The following is a 19,850-nucleotide window of genomic DNA, read 5'->3' on the forward strand; positions in this document are numbered from 1 at the left end:
TGTATCCTGAACGTGTACGCGCCATGGGGAATGCGATTCACTCTCTCGTGATTCGCTCTGTGTGTAAATATCACGGAAAAGGATCGCCAGGCGATAATTTTCGCAGATGAGAAAGGATTGCGATCATTGGATGATTATCGTTCTTTTTTCGATTGGTAAAAAATGTAAGATTTTTCGGTTATGGATATTTTTGTTGCAATTGTGTTGGCGAAAGGAGGATATGGTGATGTTTTATTATAAATACAAGGCAGCAACTTGCTGTTTAATAAAATGTTTACAAAAAATATTATGGCTGAAGTAAAGAAATGTTGCAGCAAGTTTTGCAATTTAAGAACGAGGCAGCACGTGGAAAGCACAGATTTGAATGGCACTGCACGTTTATAAAACCGTTTTGCGTACTCAGTTGTGTTGATACACTGTTATTCTGGTTATCCATATCACCTCTGTGAATTTAGGGCCATTATACAGTGGGCTTTCACATTTGGCATTTTAGTAACAAAATATTCCGTTTTTGGCAACATAAAATATTTCACTTCAAAAAATATGCTTAAATAACAGTCAGTTTCCGCATACAAGCCTTAAATGACGAAAAAATGAATGTTACGAACAGTATTATTTTTATTGCCGTAGGACTACGTCTTACCGCAGGTTGCCAAAAACTTACTTGCACCGGACGGATAACTCTTGGCGGACTTGCAATCGTTGATTAATAATATTTAGTCAATTTCTAACGCATCTACAGTCAATATTTTCATATCCAAAAAGGGTCTCGATTTGGCACGGTTTCGATTTTGGCAACATAGGGAACCTGCATTTGTTGCCAAATTCGATTAGAAAAACGCGTGAATTCGCGTAAAAACCACGTAAACCTTGTAATTTTCAAACCTAGGTAAGGGTAGGCGGGGCAAGAACGCCCCCTTAAGCAAAACCACCTGTGTAAAAAAAAGTTGTAGCTCAATTTCTAATTTATCTGCTTTAAATGAACAATTGATCTATTACCTACATGTAAAAAATAAAAACATAAATATCTGTAATGATTTTCTATTTTTTATTGCGATTTGGAAACACGTGCAAAAAATAGAGTATTTTTTCCATGCGGGGTGAAACACGCCCACTAACGAAACTGGTGGCATTGGATTCGTGAATTTATCTAATTTAAACAAATTGAATCAGTTTGCCATCAAACAATACATGGTTCCCCGAGAGTCGCAATTTCCAAAGAGTGTCCGGCAACCACTCGTATTGGAAGAATATCCAACCAACAGTCCTGATATTGATACCGTGTGGTTTCCTTAGACAACAAGATGAATCGGGTTAGGCATCCTGGAGTCAATCTTTAAGGACTAGAGAGGATCTAAGATAAAATATAACAATCTGGGTATTAAAGTACCTGCAATTGATCCGGTGCGTCATTTTTTTTACATTTCAATTTGTTCTGATTGATAAACCAGATACATATTATTTTTGCATTGCTAAGAAAATTTGCTATATTTTTAGAAAAAAATGTGTATTCCATGATATTTGTTCCAAGAGGGAGGAACTATTGAAAAAAGCTATATCCGAGAAAACAAGAAAATGTTCATAGCGCCCGCAGGGAAAATTGGCGATTTAGATTTTTTCAAACAGTCTACCAGCTACAAGTTAAACACATTTACATTGTTTTATGTAAATCTGAGATTCTTTGGTCCAAACTATGCAATTATTTTAAAAATCTCCTTATCGCACTAGCATTATGCACGACGGTCCTACGCCGTTCGTTGTGGGCGGTTTTACCCCCATATGACCGATTTACACATTGCACTATTTATTTCAACAAAACTGCATGAACAGTTACCTAATTTCAGTACTGTCGGATGAAGACAGGATCAGAGATGCGATATGGGTTGGATTTACTAAAAGTTTTAACGTTTTGAATAAAATAAACCCTAAGTTCTGCGGGAACAAAGTTATAAAAAACCAAACGATTATGACGAAAAATCTGTTTTTATTTATTTCTCCGAAAGTTTATACGATATTGCTGTACAAAGTATTGTAAAATATTGCGTTCGCATTCAGTAATATGACTGTCATCAACATTTAACACTAATTTGAGCGAGGCCCTGTAAAACCATGGTGGGCGGTTTTACCCCGGCGGGCGTTGTTACCCCGTTTACCCTTACGTATAAAAAAGACGTTTTGAGCACGTAAACCGCGCAAATTCCGAAATTCGTTTAAAAAACCTGATTTAATCCACCTGCTGGTGAAAGGAACCTTTGCTATACCATCTTACATGTTATTTGATACAGAACTCGAAACATCTTGGGAACATAATTCAACTGTTAGTTGACGCTTTACAATTTATTCCATATAACTTGGACAGGCATTTAAATATAAAGAATGACAAAACCATTTATTTGGTAGTAAAATCATTAAAATCGATTTGGTTGTCCAAAAGTTATTTGAAAATAAGTTTGGCAAAACAATGATTTTTGGGAGAGGGCCTTAGAAAAAGCCAACCTAAACGCCAAACGAAAAAAATACAAATCTAAAATTGTTTTAAAAACGAAAAAGTTTACTAAATTTGAACATAAAGCACTTTTGAATTTTGATAGATCCTTTTTACAATAAACTGCTGAGTAAGTATAGGTAAGTTGTATTTAGTTACGTCCTTTTACAGTTTTAAAGGGCAGATTACTCATATAAAGTAAATAAAAATCATCAATTACACTTCCGCATTGAACATAAATCGCAGCCTGTATTGTAATTGTTTTGCAAAATACAGTTGGATTTCGAATTTGGCAATAAATGCGTGTCGCCTATGTTGCCAAAATCGAGACCATTTTTTAAGATGAAAAAAATTAATGGAAGTGCGTTAGAAATTGACTAAAGGTTATTAATCAACGATTGCAACCTTTTTATGTTTATAAAATCCGCCAAGAGCTATCCGTGTGGTGCATGTCAGTTTTTGGCGACCAGCGGTTAAACGTAGTCCTACGGCAATAAAAATAATATTGTTCGAAATCGCAAACTTTTTTTCATGGACACACTTAGGGCAATAATTTTTCGTCATTTAAAGTATGTATGCGGAAATTGATTGATATTAAAGCATATTTTTGGAAGTAAAATATTTTATGTTGCCAAAAATGGATACTTTTGTTGCCAAAATCGAGGCATGCCAAAATCGAACCATGCCAAATTCGAAATCCCACTGTATGCCCATTGGCGAGAAATTTTGAGCCGGGTTAAGTTGCCGTCGAGGGAATGACTACTTTACGACCTGAACCGAATCACATCATCCGTGATCTCAAATCACACTAGAAATATTCAAAATTCAATTGTTATCTCTTCTTCTTTTGCATCCGCCAACGCGGTTCGATACAAATCCACCTGCAAAGGCAAATCACACGTTAAGATAGCAATTTCAAATCTAGTAAAATATTTTAAAATGAAGTCTATTATGTTAAAAGACGTAGTCCTACGTCAAAATTATCAACCTCATTTTTATGTAATAACGGTCATCTTAGTGTTTACACAGCTGTGCTAGTGGTATACGGCTTCTATTTGCCAATTTTAATTCAAAATTATGCGTAGCGTAGGTACCCGCCGCTCGTGGATTGTTTCCTGTGCTTGCGATAAAATTTTATTCCGATCGCTGTACTGCATTATCGCCAAGTGATTCGATCGGAAGTTCAAGACTCATCACTCACTCGTATCGGGAAACGATAATTATCGCCGATCCGTTCACTCGGAGAGAATCAAATATGACACACGCAAGCAGCGATACACACACAAAGCTTTATCGGCGATAGAGGTTCACGTGTTGTGTTTTCGCCTCATTCTGTTGCGTCTTTGGTTCTCTTTTCGCAAGAAGATACAAGCGTGCCGTGATCTGCATGTATTGAATCGGCAAATGAATGGTGAGTGAGTGAGTTTTGATCCGATTCGAACCAACCTTGGCCCACGCATCATTTATTCATCGACTTCAAATCGGCGTCTGACACGATCGATCGAGATCAGCTATGGCAGATTATGCACTACTACGGATTTCCGGATAAACTAACGCGATTGATCAAGGCGACGATGGATCGAGTAATGTGTGTTGCTCCGTAGGACGCTGCGATCGAACTAAATTCGCCACCGCACGAAGTTAACAATCTACAAGACGCTGATTAGACCGGTAGTCCTTTACGACCATTAGGAATGGACCATGCTCGTGGAGGACCAACGCGCCCTTAGGGTTTTCGAACGGAAGGTGTTGCGCACCATCTACGGCGGAGTGCAGATGGAAGACTGAACATAGAGGAGGCGAATGAATTGTATCAGCTGCTTAGGGAACCACCCATCGCTCACACCGCACAAATCGGTCGCCTGCGATGGGTTGGGCACGTCGTGAGGATGTCGGACGACAGCCTGGTTAAAAAAGTTCTCAATAACGATCCGACTGGAACGAGACGGCGGGGCGCGCAGCGAGCAGGATGGATCGATCAAGTGGAAGAGGCCTGCAGACCCTACGCAGACTACGTGGCTGGCGAATTGCGGCCATGGACCGAGTGGAATGGATACGACTTCTTCGTACGGCAAAGGAAACAATGGCCTGGAGCTGATTAAGTAAGTAAGTAAGAACCGAAGAAGAAGACTGAAAGCAAGGCCCAATCGTTCTGAGTCTTATGCAGAGTGGTTGTAGCAGTGAAGGAGTATCTGACTAAAATGGACATTTAAATGTGAAAGTGTCAATTGAGAGCGGCGGTGTCTGAGCAGTAGGTCCAAAAGAAGCGGCTAACGGTACAGATGGAAAACATCTTTATAGCGAAGCGCGATGTCGTAGTCATAATGGATCAGGGGACCTACTTGACACTGGAAGACTAAATGACTGACAAGGGACCGGGTACTTCGCGTCTCCCACCAAGGAGGTAAGCGATGACGTCAAATATATCTCTCACGCGAAATTTCCGAAGAAATTTTATTATGGCTGCTGATCAGCGAGAAGGGAATGTCCAAGCCGATGTTTTATACTTCGGGGCTTGCGGTGAAGATAAGATATGGTAAACATTGGTTGCCGGAAGTTGTCGCCTTCATCAAGAAGCATCACGTCAAGGAGGATGTGGTCTTTTGGCCGATCTTAGCCCTCGACCGTTGCTTGTAACATTAGATCGTTTGAACCAAGGAGACGGGTTATCGAAATTGCTATTCAACCCTATATTTAAAAAATTTGCGAGAAGAAAGTAAGATATAGCAAAGAGACAGATAAACCAAATAGGACCTTATTGTTTTATGTTGCAAATGTGCTTAATATAATGTTTTAGTGTCCGCAAATAATGAGCGAAGACCAGCAGTAGCTCGAAATGTCCGTACCAAATAGTATTTAAATTTTTTTATAATTATTTTGCCGAAAAACGTCGATAAAATCGAACAACTATTGTGGTGGCGGTGATTATGTCAAATCGACACTATTCAACATTGCATTGGAAAGTGCTATTTGAAGGGCAGCCAGAAAAGCGGTATCATCATCTCGAAAACTCATATGCTCCTAGAGTTCTCGAATGACATCGATGTCATCGGTGTTAACCGCAGAAGTGTGGAAGAGACGTACACTCGTTTTAAGGAGAAAGCTGCGAAGATAGGGTTTGTCACAAACTCTGCCATAACGAAGTATATTGTGGCTAGTAGAGAGCGTGGTAGCCCTTCAATTGTTGGAACTGGTGATAGATGGTGATACTTTTGAAAGGGTTGACGATTTCGTTTACCTTGGTACGTTAGTGACATCTGATAACGATGTGAGCGAAGTAAAAAGGCTGGCCTTCTACGGATTACGTAGCCAGCCGAGGTCCCATAACCTGTAGCTCCGTACGAAACTTGTGCTCTATAAGATGCTAATTCTCCCGGTAGTACTCTACGGTCACGAAGCGTGGAAGTTGAAACAGAACGACCGACGAGTTCTTGGCGTTTTTGAGTGTAAGATCCTGTGATCAATTCTTGGCGGCATATTAGAAGATGGAGTGTGGCATGAAGGCGCATAAACCACGAAATTTACGAAGTATACAAAAATGCGGTTATTGTGAAGCAAATAAAACACGGTGGGCTGGCCATCTAGCAAGGATGTCGGTTGAGAGACCAACGAAAACAATATTCAGCAGAGAGCCCGACAAAGTCCTACGATTTCGAAATATACCCGTACTGTGTTGACGAGGATGCTAGAACAGCGGGTATTAGGGGCGAGTGGCAGCCCAAGACCGCGAAACGTAGAGACTACCCCTACATTCGACCTAGATTCGATAAACGGATTGTCGCCGAAAAAGTAAAGTAAGTACATAAGTCTAAAATCCGTGAGATGGACCGGCCAAAGACAAATATTGACCCAAAAACCTTCAACCTTTCCAACGTACCTCAGTTGCAACCGATAGAAAATTTGTAACCGAAAATCAAATGGAGGGTCTACTCCAATAATTTTATGGTCGAAATAGAGAAGTAATTGATCGCCACGCCCACGAAAGAGCTGGAGAACATGTCGACATTCATCTTTTCATCTGCCATGGCTGAACTGTCGGCCAACTCCTGTAAGGCTGCCCGAAAGACCGTCGAACCGTATGTTTGTGGAACGCTTAATAAACGTAGAATTTAAATTTTGAAATGGTTGATAAATTCATCTAGGGTAAGTTAACCTATAGTGAACCCATTACCTATAGTGGACCTCCGGTACAGTTTCGGGGTTTATTAGTTTGTACTTCTTAGTTCCGAGGATATATGATATGAAACGGAAAGTACTAAACATACAACACAGTTCAGATTACAAAATTTTAGCCGCATTTGATGATTAATGCCTAAAAATCGACATTATCAACAAGTGAGGGTCCATAATACGGTTAACAATGCAAAATACGTCGCTATTAGTGGACCCTCTTCATGCAAAATGCACTAGAATTCCTATAATGGACCCGGTCGCTATCCTATTGTAAACCAAAAGGTCCATAAAAGGAAAACGGACATTCTAATTTGTTTTAAAAAATGTGTAAAATATAGAGATTTGCAACATAAATTGATATTTTTTTAGCGTTTATCGAAAGTTACTCGTATTATAAGTGCCATCGGGCGTGTTTAGCGTTTTCAGTTCAAAATAATTCGTGGAAGAAAACCACTCTAGCACTAACTGGTCCACTAACGATTAATTTACCCTACCTTGGTCATCAGTTACATGCGACAATGATGTAACTTGTGAAGTAAACAGGCAAATGGCGACTCTAAATAGGACTCTGTACGGATTGCGTACCTAAGAAACAGTTTAGGTTTTATTACACTCTTATGATGGTTTTTATGATCAAAATTTATCATGAAACCGTCTATAAGAGTGTAATTGGGTAGTCGAAATCTGCAAATTCTTCAGAAACTTAACCATTTTAAGTGGTACTCTGCAGCCATGAAGCGTGGACGTTAACGGAGAGTGACCGAAAGGTTTTGGATGCTGGAACATTGGATGTCTGTGGCGATCGAAGGATGGAAGCTAGAGAGGATGTAAAATTTTCGCTACTTTTCATCGATCGAAGCAGAGGCAAACATCAGTACCAATTACTACATGTTTAGATTATTTTTATTATCCTTATTTTCATACTTCGAAATTAACCCCAGATGGAAACTACCGCTTTTAACTGGGATCAGGGATTTGTGAATGTTTCCTTAGCTCGTTTTATACTATCACAAGGCTATCAATCCTTTCGATTACTTCGTATGGGGATAGATGATTAATAAAATTGGAAGCACAAAATGTCACATTTCGGAATATTTCATGCAATTTTGATTACTATTTGGGACAATATGCTTCAGGAAACCATGCGTGCCGACTGCGACGTATTTCATGAATACCTTCGAAAAGAGATAAAAGAAAAAGGAAATAGACTTGAACTGTGTTTTAATATTAGTTATTAAAATATAACCTTTGCGAAAGATAAAAGTTTGATGATTTTGGAGTTTATATTTTGATGTTATGGCATTTTATTTTACTGACCACCCTGTAAACCAGAACAACCCTTGAATATCATACTCTATTAACCTCCCTACTAATTAATTTACATATTATGGTAACCAAAGCCGTTTTTATTAGGATTTAATATGATAGTAAGTAGGAAAGGCTACGCTCACTGTGTCTACAATTCAGGGTATACCCATCTTAGTGTTCATACATTTCTTTGAGAAAATCACAAAACAATAACTTAATGACGAGAAAGCTTGAATCTATGTTAATACAATACAGCATAGTAAAACACCATTTCTAGCAATTGGAACACTTTCTTTTATGTTGTGGTTGCAGTACTTTCAATGGGGATTTTATTTCTCAGCAATAAACCATCCATGCAATCAAACGATCCAGGAAATTAATCATTGAGCTGTTGTTTTGTTCCTGCAGAACATCATTAAATAGAGCAACAGATATATAAACATGTTGCTTTGCTAATCGTCAGTAGTTCAACGAATATTATATCAGAGCTCATTCAACAAAATGCAGTGTTGGTTTTAAGTCTCCCTGTGTGAAATAAAGATTATTGTTACGGTCAACAAAGATTATTTCTGATGATGCGGGATTTTAAGAAATGTATTTTGATGTAAATCTGTCCATAATTGGTCGTGTATGTAATATGACCTTGGCATTAATTTTTCTATGTTAAATATTCGGTACATATGTGGGTGTAGACGTTAAAAATAGATCAGAAACAAACGATATTACCAGAAATGAAAATGGTCTAATTTATAAGAATGGTATGCACTCACTGCTAGAAGAATTTAAACTTTTTTCTTCGACTGCGGCATCGATAGAAAAGCGATTTAATTAAAATCAGTCTGAGCCCATAAATATCTTGCACTCTGGTTCGAGTGCAGCTGAGTATGCAATGCGACGACTATGACGATGGCTCTTAAACCTATCGCTTTCCGACTGGCTGCAATTTAACGTCAAAGGTCCGTTGGAACACGACCGACGCGACGGTGCGGCGTTCACTGCAGCACAGCGTTGTAGAGCAGCAGCACACGGTGGGAAGCATAGATAGAGAGGAAATTTTTCAATGCATATCCCATTCAATTCTTGCGCGTTAATCAAGATTTTAAAAGTCACGTCCAATGAGATGGCAGCGTGCAACCGTTGCAAACATACGGTTCAACAGTCTGCTGGGCCAAGGGTAGTCAGCGGAGGTGTACCTATCGACGGAGAACATGTTTTTCACGGGGATACTTACTAAGGCGTTCAGTCAATTTTCAAAGCTGGAAGGAATGAGTGAGTGAAACCTTCGAGGACAGATTCGATCAGCCTGCCCAATGATAGCCGGTTGAAGGAGGCTAAGGGGGTGAAGTGAGGATGCATTATACGCGGTTTTGCTGAGTGCGGCAATAACAGAAACTCCATACGAAGTAGTCAGTTAAAATGAATGATATACTTCGATTTGCTTTGACAGCAGACATTTGATTCGACTTGATGAATGGATACTGTGTGCTATGTTTTTCGATCTATCAAGTACATGTCTTCCAGCAAAGGTACATTCCATTCTTTCAAGACGCTGTGCTCACGAATTTATTGAACATCAATTCATCAATTCATGTGAGTTATTAGGCGTAATTTGCATTGATTTCTCCCACTTTTTATTAAATGTTTAGTATTTACTTTAAAAAATATTACAATAAACCATTCGAGAGTTTTGTACCGGATAAAAAAACACCAACCAGGGACTTTGTTTATTTCACATAAAAAAAGAACGCAACGTAACAAAAAAGTTCAGGCAAATCTTTCCACGCCTGTTGAAACAAACTACCGCAGGGCAGACTAGCAGGATCGAGATAAGAAGCGAAAATTAAATTCTGCAAAGTACCGTTTCCGGACGAAGCACCCCAACTTGAAACGACACTTTACTGGCCGTTGGATGCACTGCACTCAGTGGCGCTATGCACCGAGGAGTGAAATACAACACTTCTTCGTTCGTTGGTTCACTTCCGGCTTGAAATAAATCTACTCGAACAAGTCTTTCATGCGGTTAATTCCACATCCTTGCTCTCGAACTTGAGTAAAATGAAAATGCACATTGAAAAGTTTCCCTTTAGTGCCGAACCCCCATCCTGCTGGCGGCAGTCCGCTAGAGTCAATGATAGCCTCCAGCAACGGTGGTGTCTTGGTGTTTTCAGCTTTCGGGAATTGAATACACTATATTTTAGAAACGACGTATCCTCATTGCAGCATTTTCTTCTGCTCCCTTTATATCTCAATCCATAAGTGTGAACCTTTCCCCCATGCAAGGATGTGCGATCGCAATAAAAGGACAGCGTAAATATTGGAAAACCAATGTCGGTGTGTTTACCTTTCTCCCCTATAAGACGAGAAATTTCTGAAGGAGGTTAACATTTGACCCCAGTGCGGAATTTATCCGGAACGGTTCGAAAATAATTGGATTTTTTTTTTAAATAAAATTTTAAAACTTTAGTTACATTATAGCTTTTTTATTTGTTGAATAAGAAGGCTTAGGCAAAGAGACATGAACGAATTAAAGTTCTGAAAAAACATTATTGTTTCTAAGTGCATTCTGCATTAAATCAAAATATCATTGTTTATACGCAGGAATAAGCGACAAAAGCGAAGAGCGATGAACCAGTTATTCTCTGCCTATAAAACAAACATACCTAGCAACCAGAATGTATCACGACAACAAAATAATAGGACAAACACATGTTGCCTCGCTCCAGTCAGCAAAATAACTTTCGGTGAGAATATATTTTCATACATACTAGCTCTCACAAGCGCTTGTTGTTGGTGTTGCGGGTATACAATAAGATATGTGTTTGTTGCAAGTCGGCTGGTTAAAGACAATACTTTACCAGTAACTTGAACAAAAGGGGCAAACAGCAAAAAACTTAAGAAAAAGACTAACTTGCTTTGACACGAAGTTTGGCGTACAATGCTTACCTTGATAACTACCAAACACTGCCGCTGCCGACACAGTACGAAATGATTAGCTTTTCTTTTGGTATTAACCTACCTCTGGTTTTATTATGGTAATACGCAATATCAAGATGATACGAGCCAAAAAGTAGCTCATAGCTTATAGTTATAAAGCCATAATTTGTAGCTATAAAACTACAATAAAGCTTTTAAAAATGATTAATTGAGGTTATAAACTAACTCTTAAAGACGTTATAAAAACATTCTGAAGAGTAAACCTAAGCATTATTACCACGAAGGAGCACTTGGCTAACTATCCACAAACATGGAATCAGTTGACCACGATTCTGAGAGAAGAAAAAATGAATACAGGGATCGTGAAGAACTGAAACCACCAATCTTGAAAGAGCTACACACCAAAGTCTGGCATATGTAGGGACGAGGAAGCAAACCTGATCACAAATGAGCGCGAGTTCCTAAGATACCCTGGGGGCGTCCACAAATGATAGTAGCCTTCCGAATACCGATTTCGTGGAGCAACTAAAAATCAAATAGGCCTGCCGGAGAAGACTGCTCTATAAAGATGACAACAAAATACTAGTAATGGCACTTCATTCGAAAAATTCAATAATTTGTGAGAATAAAAAACTACCGGAGGTGTACCACCGCCTACAATATGCGCTTCCAGAGTCTGTTGTGTTGTTTATTCCCAAAAGCAAAAAAACCCTGGCTGACTTTATCGGTGTTTTTTTTTAATTTTTTTTAATCAGCTCCAGGCCATACTTCTCTGTTGTACGAAGAAGCATTCCACTCGCAGCTAAGCAGCTAATGCAATTCATGGTTCGTTCGCCTCCTTCATGTTCCGTCTTCCATCTGCACTCCGCCGCAGATGGTGGGCAACACCATCACCAACACCGTTATAAACGTTCGCACCTACCACAGTGCGAATATAGATTCGGACCATTTCCTAGTTGCATTCTGCATGCGCTCAAAACTCTCGACGCTGTATAACACGCGTTGAACTCGTACGCCGCGACCCAACATCGAGCAGCTACGAGACACCGGAGTTGCCCAGGAATACGCGCGGCAGCTGGGAGCAGCGCTACCAACGGAAGAGCAACTTGGCGCAGCAACTCTTGAAGATGGTTGGAAAGGCATTAAGATTAGGCACACTAGGTAAAATGAATCCGAACCGAAAAAACCATTGGTTCGACGGCAAATGCGAGCACTTAGTGCAGGAGAAAAATGCAGCACGTACGAGAATGCTGCTACACCGTACGAGGGCGAATGTGGAGCGATATAAACAAGCACGGAACAGGCAAAACTCGGTCTTCCGGAGGAAAAAGTGCCAACAAGAAAAACGAGATCGCGATGCGATGGAAGAACTGTACCATGCTAACGATAAACGGAAGTTCTACGAGAAGTTCGCGCAAAGGCTATGTGCCGCAGGCCGATATGTGTCGGGACTCAGACGATAATCTTCTCACGAACTAATATGATAGATCTTGGAGCACGTGCAGAAGACGACAGAATACCATCCCCCGACCTCCAGCTACCAGGAGGTAGCAGAAGACATCGGTCGGCTAAAGAACAATAAAGCGGCTGGGGCTGATCAGCTACCCGGCGAGCTGCTGAAATACGGTGGTGACGCACTGGCTAGACTGGCTGCACTGGGTCATTATAAAGATTTGGGAGGAGGTGCTACTACTGGAGGAGTGGACGGAAGGCATCGTGTGTCCGATCTACAAAAAGGGCGACAAGTTGGATTGTTGTAATTACCGCGCAATCATACTGCTGAACGCCGCCTACAAGGTAGTCTCAAATTTTATGTCGTCGATTATCACCATTTGCAAAGGAGTTCGCCGATGCGGTACACGCAGAAATAGACCGTTACGTAGAACACGACTTTGGGTGCATATGTTGAGGTTCGCGAGTAGACATGGGCAATCCACTCTCGATGTCAGCATGTCGGCGACAGCCATTGCTCTGATCACGTCGCGACGAGTGTTCAACAGGTCAAGATCGATGAGTCTGCAGCGTTGTTCATAGCAGGGCAGCTCAAAGGGGTCGTTCTAGGGAAATCTTCGAAGTGCAAAACGTATGAATCGGCGCTGCACTGACTCGATTCGGTCAACTCCATTTTGGTAGTAAGGACTCCACACAGGAGCGCAGTGCCCAAGGTTGACCCGGACAAGAGCATAGTAGAGAGCTTTGAAGCAGTAGATGTCTTTGAAGTTCTTGGCGATCCGCATGATAAATCCCAGATTCCTGCAGGCCTTATCGACAATATATGCGATGTGCTGTTTGAAGTCAAGCTTGGAGTCAAGCAGTCTTCCCAAGTCCTTGACACAGTTTTCGCGGCGTAAAGGCACGTCTGATAGCATGTAGTTGAAAACGAGAGGGTTCAATTTCCTTGAGAATGTAATTATTTCACATTTGCCGGAATTTAGCAGCATGCGGTTATCTGTGCACCTTTTCGCAAAAATCAATAGCTGCTCTTGCAGAAACGTGGAGTCGGACGGACTATCGACTTTAGTATACAGCTTCAGATCGTCGGCAAAAGAGAGTCGGGGGCATTTAAGCCGGAAGTTGACATCGTTGAAGTAGACGAGGAAAACCAAAGGTCCGAGATGGCTACCTTGTGGAATTCCAGAGTTAGCACTGAAAGGTCTGGAGGTAAACCCGTCAATTCTAACTTCTAGATGGCGGTCGGAGAGATAGGAATTAAACCATCGTAGCAACGAGCCTCCGATTCCGAGTTTGTCCAGTGTAGGGACGTGTGTAGGGATGTGTAGGGACGAGGAGAGACATCTGGTTACAAACGAACGCGAGGTGGTCGACAGGTTGAAGCAGCTCTTTGACGCGCATCTCAATGGCGATATAACAGAAGGAGACGTAACGCAAATTAACCAAGGAATCCCTATAAGCGATAGCAGCGTACTGGCTCCCGATCTCGAAGAGATCCGGCGAGAAATCGGTCATCTGAAGAATAGAGCCGCAGGAAAGGACCGACTTCCGGCAAAACTCTACAAAAACAGGCCAAGAACCGTTAGCAACGGCACTTTACTGGTGAAATTCAAAGATTTGTGAGGAGGAGAGACTACCGGAGGAGTGGATGGAAGATTTGGTTGGTCCCACTACAAAAAAGGCGGAAGGTTAGATTGCTGTAATTTCCGCGACATTTCGCTGATCAACGGTGCCTACAAAGCGCTCTTTAAGATTTTATTACGTCGTCTATCCCCAATAGCAAGAGAAGTAGTAGGGACGACGAGTGAGAAGTAGTGAATGATTGCTATGCTAAAACAAGATAATTTTTTTTATCATAGCTCTGTTCCAAACTAATTAATAAAATCATACGTCACTATATTTACAAAAGAAGAACTTTTGTAGAAAATATTTTTCAAGAAAGGATAGTTTATAGTTTTTTATTTAAAAAAAAAACACCTGTTGAGATTACCGCAAGAAGTGCACGAAGAGAAAACCGCACCACTCACCGGTAATAATGGTAATGGCTCTGGGATGATAACACAGAATTATAGTTTTTGACAGCGCATTCTCCGGTCGATGATGGTACTGTCTATAGTCATGTTTGCCATCACCGAGACGATGGCAATAGAGGAGACTGACTCTGTCGTCGGAGCATAGTTGTGCTAGCCGACAGGAAAGGCGTTGATGTTCGAAGGTAGGTACATAGGTATTTCCCAGCACTGCTGTTCTCTCCACTTGGAATGCTGGTGTTTGCTATCACGTATGTGCTGATTATGTCCATCAAGAAGGGAATCCAAAACCAAAGCACAGTATGTATAGCATGGGGCAGCAAGAGGAAAGAAATAGTGCTGCGGTTTGTTGCAAATAGCTGTATAATAGCGAAGAGATTCGCAAACTATGCGTTTGTTGAAAATGTATAAGAATTTGACGAAGGAATGCTGAACAGGGACGAACAAAGATTGAATTCCTTATCTGCCCACTCATGAGTGCTCACGTGAGCTGACCAGATAATGACATTGAACAGATTTCGGTTCGATTTTCTTTGATCTAAATACCTACCACGATTCACGAATCGGTCGCCTCATTTCGATCAGCTAAATGAGTGAAATGAGTGTTCGGCAAACACTCCCCCTAGCACAGCTATGATTCGAGGGTCATTGTTTCAGCAAATATTATTTCGAATTTGAAAGCGATTTGTCTGTGTGCATGATTGATGGCTATGCTTCGAAATTGGTTAAAGCGGTAATAATTCTCCACAATCATTCCTTGGCGTAATTGACTCGACCTGCGGCCTGTGGCAAAGCAAAATATGATTATACCGTGGAATGGAGTTATGGCTTAAATTATAAAAAATTTAATATTTCCTTATAATAAAGGAAAGATAAATTGACTTTGTTGGCAATAAAAGTGGAATGATTTAAACGACAAATATTGCATAAATATTCACTTTGAACAAACCTTATGAATGTGCATGCTGTGTCAATTCAGGAATCTAAGTAAAGAAGTGATGTGGATATTTTAAGTATCTCTATGATATTTGAAATTATGTCCTAGTTGCGATTATAATCAATCAATGCAATGCAGCCTATTTATGTTTTAGCTAAAGAAATTGAATATCAGACATTTTTATAATTATTTGAGAGATAACTATAAACTTTTGGAAATTTACTTTTTAAACAAAAAAAAAACGCTGCCAAATACTGCACAAGGCTGCGGCAGGTAACGGTTCGAAGCTTCGATACTGACAAAATTTCCTCCCTTTCATATTACACAAGGTTTCCTCAAGGCATCGAAATGAAGTGCACATACACATTCACATGCACACGGTCACGATCAATAGTCACTAAATAACTGACTCGACTCTGACTGCGCTTTATTGTTCGCTTTGTATTTGCCAATTACACTGCCTCCGATTCAAAACGGCGACGGGAATCGATCAGAAACCAGTTTTTTTGTTAAATTATATACATCGAAAGAGACATAATTACAATACAAACAAACACTTTGTTGGAACATAAACTGCGCGTAAAATTATGTTATTAGCGTGTATCATTATAGCATCAGTGGGTAAAAGCTGTTTTCTTTTGCTCTATCTGTTCATCATAGACTAAGAAAAGTCGAGGAGGCGGAAAGAATGGAGTCGAAAGGTTAATTATGAGAATGTATATAACTATTAATAAAAACCAAGTCGAAATGATAGTCTCAGTTAGTCCTACTGCACGACAAACAGCAAACCAAGTAAGAAGTATTTATTAATAAACTGAATAGTATTGCGTTATAGCAAACAGCCAGACTTACGCGTCGCTGGAAATGAGTGATTGCTCGATTTAGATATACAAATCGATAACTAAATAATAATTATATGAAACAAAGAAATGTGGAAAAAAGATTTATAGTCGAACTTGGTTGCGTGCTAGCTTTCGGATCGTAGGAAAAATCTTCAACAGTTACCTACCGTGAGTTCTAGCTATAGGAAAATACGCGAGGGGGCCCATTGCATTTTCACAACATGGATTGCTCGCTATTGTCCGCAAAGGTGGGTTTGATAACAAGGTACAGACAACAACAAATCGAACCGAAAAAAATCGTGGCAGGAACCACCACCAATTGTGGTTGATTGTTGTATGTTTTGTTGCTTGAAAAACTTAACTCAAGGGATTCAAGGAACTCACTCAAGTACAGTTGAACGATGTCGTAACTGCTAATTGGTCATGGTTTGGAGGGGAACACAGAACAATGTATAACAAGGAGGATTTCTGTAAACATTCAATTTTGTCACGAAAACCAACATTTATTGTTGTTTACAGTCTTCAGTTTAGTTCAGACTAGTTTTATCTGAAAAATGAACGTGGATTTAGTGCATTCTAGGATAGGAACTTCTTGAAAATGCCACAAATGCTCTAATTTCAATAGTTTTTATGCTCAAATATGTGTAATGCACCATAAGATTTAACAAATATTTCAATTACAATAGTCAAACAAAATGTTTCAATAAAGCGTCGAGAAAATAGCTAAACGAAGGAGAAAATAGCGTAAAAGCATGAAAAAAATATGGCGACCGTGACATTCAATCATGTCCATCACCGAAAGCAAGAGAATTCGTGCAACAAACAATACCAGACGAGATTCATGAGAGCTCGCTCCACGATACGGACCAAATTTTTCAAAAGTCTTACGAAGCGTGTACGCATTTCCAATGAAATTTATATTTTTATCAAAGTTAACATGATCAAGTTACCTATATCGTAAACATTTCAAGGACGATTTCAAATCTTTTAGAACTTCGCAGAGAGTTGAGGCAGTTGATAGATTGTCTTGGTTTGTTTACGTAGGCTAAAACAATTTATGTCCAACTAAAAGTAAAGGCTTGCCTTAAGTCAATATGTTGATGACTAAAAATATGACTAAGTTTTGTGGTTGATAAGAGAGAAAACATGTACCATGCCTGTCTGTTAAATCCTATCCCTACCTCCCTGTGATGTCTGTTGGAGTACGCAACCTTGCTTGTCGTACGCAGACAGAGTAAGTGGGCTGCCCTCGTCGGATGGTGCAATTTTCCTTAAGTACTTGTTTTCCAAGATAAGGGCGGTTCAAACAACGTCTGTCTCAAAGTGAGTGACTGAATACGAAATATGGTTCTCACCCACTACATCTAAGGTGGCAATTCACCAGGATCCAACAGCCTACTGTACCTAGATGAAGATATGAATCAAACTGAAATTTGAACAACGACCATCGACATGCATGGACAGCAATCATGAACACGAATTGGAACACCTTGACTTTTGCTATCAGAGCAAGCTAGCTCAATTGGCTATAGAAGCTAGTCGCCTGAAGCTTGAAATACTGGGACTGAGTGAAATCCATTGGCTGAACACTGGAGAACAAAAGACCAGACTGATATACGGCGTGATGAAGTGATGCGGGAACGAGAAGTTTTGAGTGAGCGATTATTAATTTTTTTATGCGTGCTTGTATGTATTGGGTTTTACCCTTCCTCTAGACGATGACCCCTGTAGCAAGAAGACTGACCGCTCAGCTAATATTCGGGTGCCACTGGTAGCACGCTCTGCTGACCAAGATGGTCTGTAGATGCTTCTGTGTGAGTGAGTACTAATATTCATACTGCCATCCTCATTACGCTCCTCTGACCAGTACACTAACTGCAAGAGTGTTTTATGGACTATGGACTAAAGAGGCTTCACCAGGGTAATATAGAATTCAATATGAAAGAAAACTAATAAGGGGCCTGAGAATAATTCCGTGTCAAAGCCGTTTTGGCGTAGAATAATCATTCCACTAAGATTCGAACCCACGACCACTCGCTTCTTAAAGCACACTCGGACACCTTGCAGCTACAGAGCCTCCGCGAGGAATTGGATTTCTGCTGAGTCCAGGGGCTCACATGGATTTGATGGGAACGGAACCGATAAGCGATGGAACAATCGTGACAGATATAGAATACGGGTGAAACTTCACGTGTTACGCGCACCCGGTCCATGGGCATCTCGTCCCAGATTCTGGAAATGAGCTTCTTAAATTGCTCCATAGTGCTCACTATATGCTCGCTCTGCTTGGTCAGCACGTGCGACCATACATAAAAGTCCAGGGGATTAAGATCCGGGGAGCTGGGGGCCACAAAGTTTATCGAGAAAATCAGTCAAATTCTCCCGACACCACGCTTGTACGATATTCGCTGTGAGGACCGATGCGCCGTCCTGTTGAAAGACGTAATGATCTTTCCCGTACAGGTCACGAAGTGCCGTGGCCACAACCTTCTCCAGAACCTCGGTCTTATAGTACGCGGTGTTGAATTTCACGTTTTCTCGACTAACACCAGTGGAAGCTTCCCACGCTTGGATACGGCCCCCCAAACCATCACATACGCGGCGCTCTGGAACCGCGGGATATTTATGTAGGACGGGGGTATGTTGGCCAACGTCGGTGCCCACAGCCGATCGTTTTGGACATTGTGCGGCTGTTGCAAGATGAAGAGTTTTTCATCAGAAAACGCGAGCTTCTGACCAGGGTGCTACGAAAGTATCAGTTTTGCTCTGTCCAGCCTCTTCTTCGTTGTAGCCTCCGTTACCCCGTTACCCCGTGAACCATGCGTTTTTTGTACGGCTTGCATCCCAGGTCCTTCGCCATGATGGTGTGGGCAGTCCCGATCGACACATCCAGATCAACAAGAGTCTTTTTACAACGAATTCGCTCCCTCAACACCTTGTTGACTGCTGGCGTCCTCGCCGGACGCGGCCGCTCGGAGCTAGCACGGTCCTTGGCCGAGCCCGTCTCACAGTGCTGATGGTTTTATGAAATTCCGCTTCACCCCGTGGGATTTCAACCGCCGAGGTATGACGTTGCGGTACTCCTTCTTCGCGTGCGGTAAACAAATAACAAATGAGTCAAGTCGACACCTTGCGCGTCGGTTAGCCTTTTTATAAGGCTAAACCTGACACCAATACCAATACACAGAACGCACACGATGCGCACTTACACAACGATGAAAAGCTGTATTCGAACTTATTGAACTCTGTTATTACCATACCTCTTATTTCTTTATCAACAAGGAGGTGACTAGAACTAGGACTCATAATGGTCGCGTAGGGAACCACAATCAGCTGAAAGTGGAAAAGTGCAACCTGCTTGAAGTACGGAACAAACGCAACACCGATATCTCATCCGACCACCATTTTGTCACCGCCGGTGAGACATCGTTGTGCAGCGCTAGCGTTCAGCGACGGGAAGAGAAAGTCGGATGACGTTATCACAGCCACCGGGTTGAAAATTCTGAGATGTAAAGGGCATTCGTTTGATAACTAGCCTTCCGAGCCTCAGGCGAAATCGTTAAACAACAATGGGCCGTTATCGAGAACGCATCATCACAGCGACCAATGAAACCCTCTACAAAGTTAGCAATGGCCGGAGAAAATAAATTTCAGTTGGAACCTGAAGGAAGATCGATAGATGAAGAAGA

The 19,850-nt window shown here is 41.0% G+C and overlaps 1 protein-coding gene across 6 annotated transcripts in view; it reads right to left on the reverse strand.

Annotated features, from left to right (window-relative positions):
• The window catches only part of LOC128744297 (protein slit), a 378,694-nt gene that overhangs the window by 212,603 nt on the left and 146,241 nt on the right, over window positions 1–19,850 (reverse strand). The window lies entirely within an intron of this gene.

This window comes from Sabethes cyaneus, chromosome 3 (genome assembly GCF_943734655.1).
Source record: "Sabethes cyaneus chromosome 3, idSabCyanKW18_F2, whole genome shotgun sequence".
NCBI classification, from domain to species: domain Eukaryota; kingdom Metazoa; phylum Arthropoda; class Insecta; order Diptera; family Culicidae; genus Sabethes; species Sabethes cyaneus.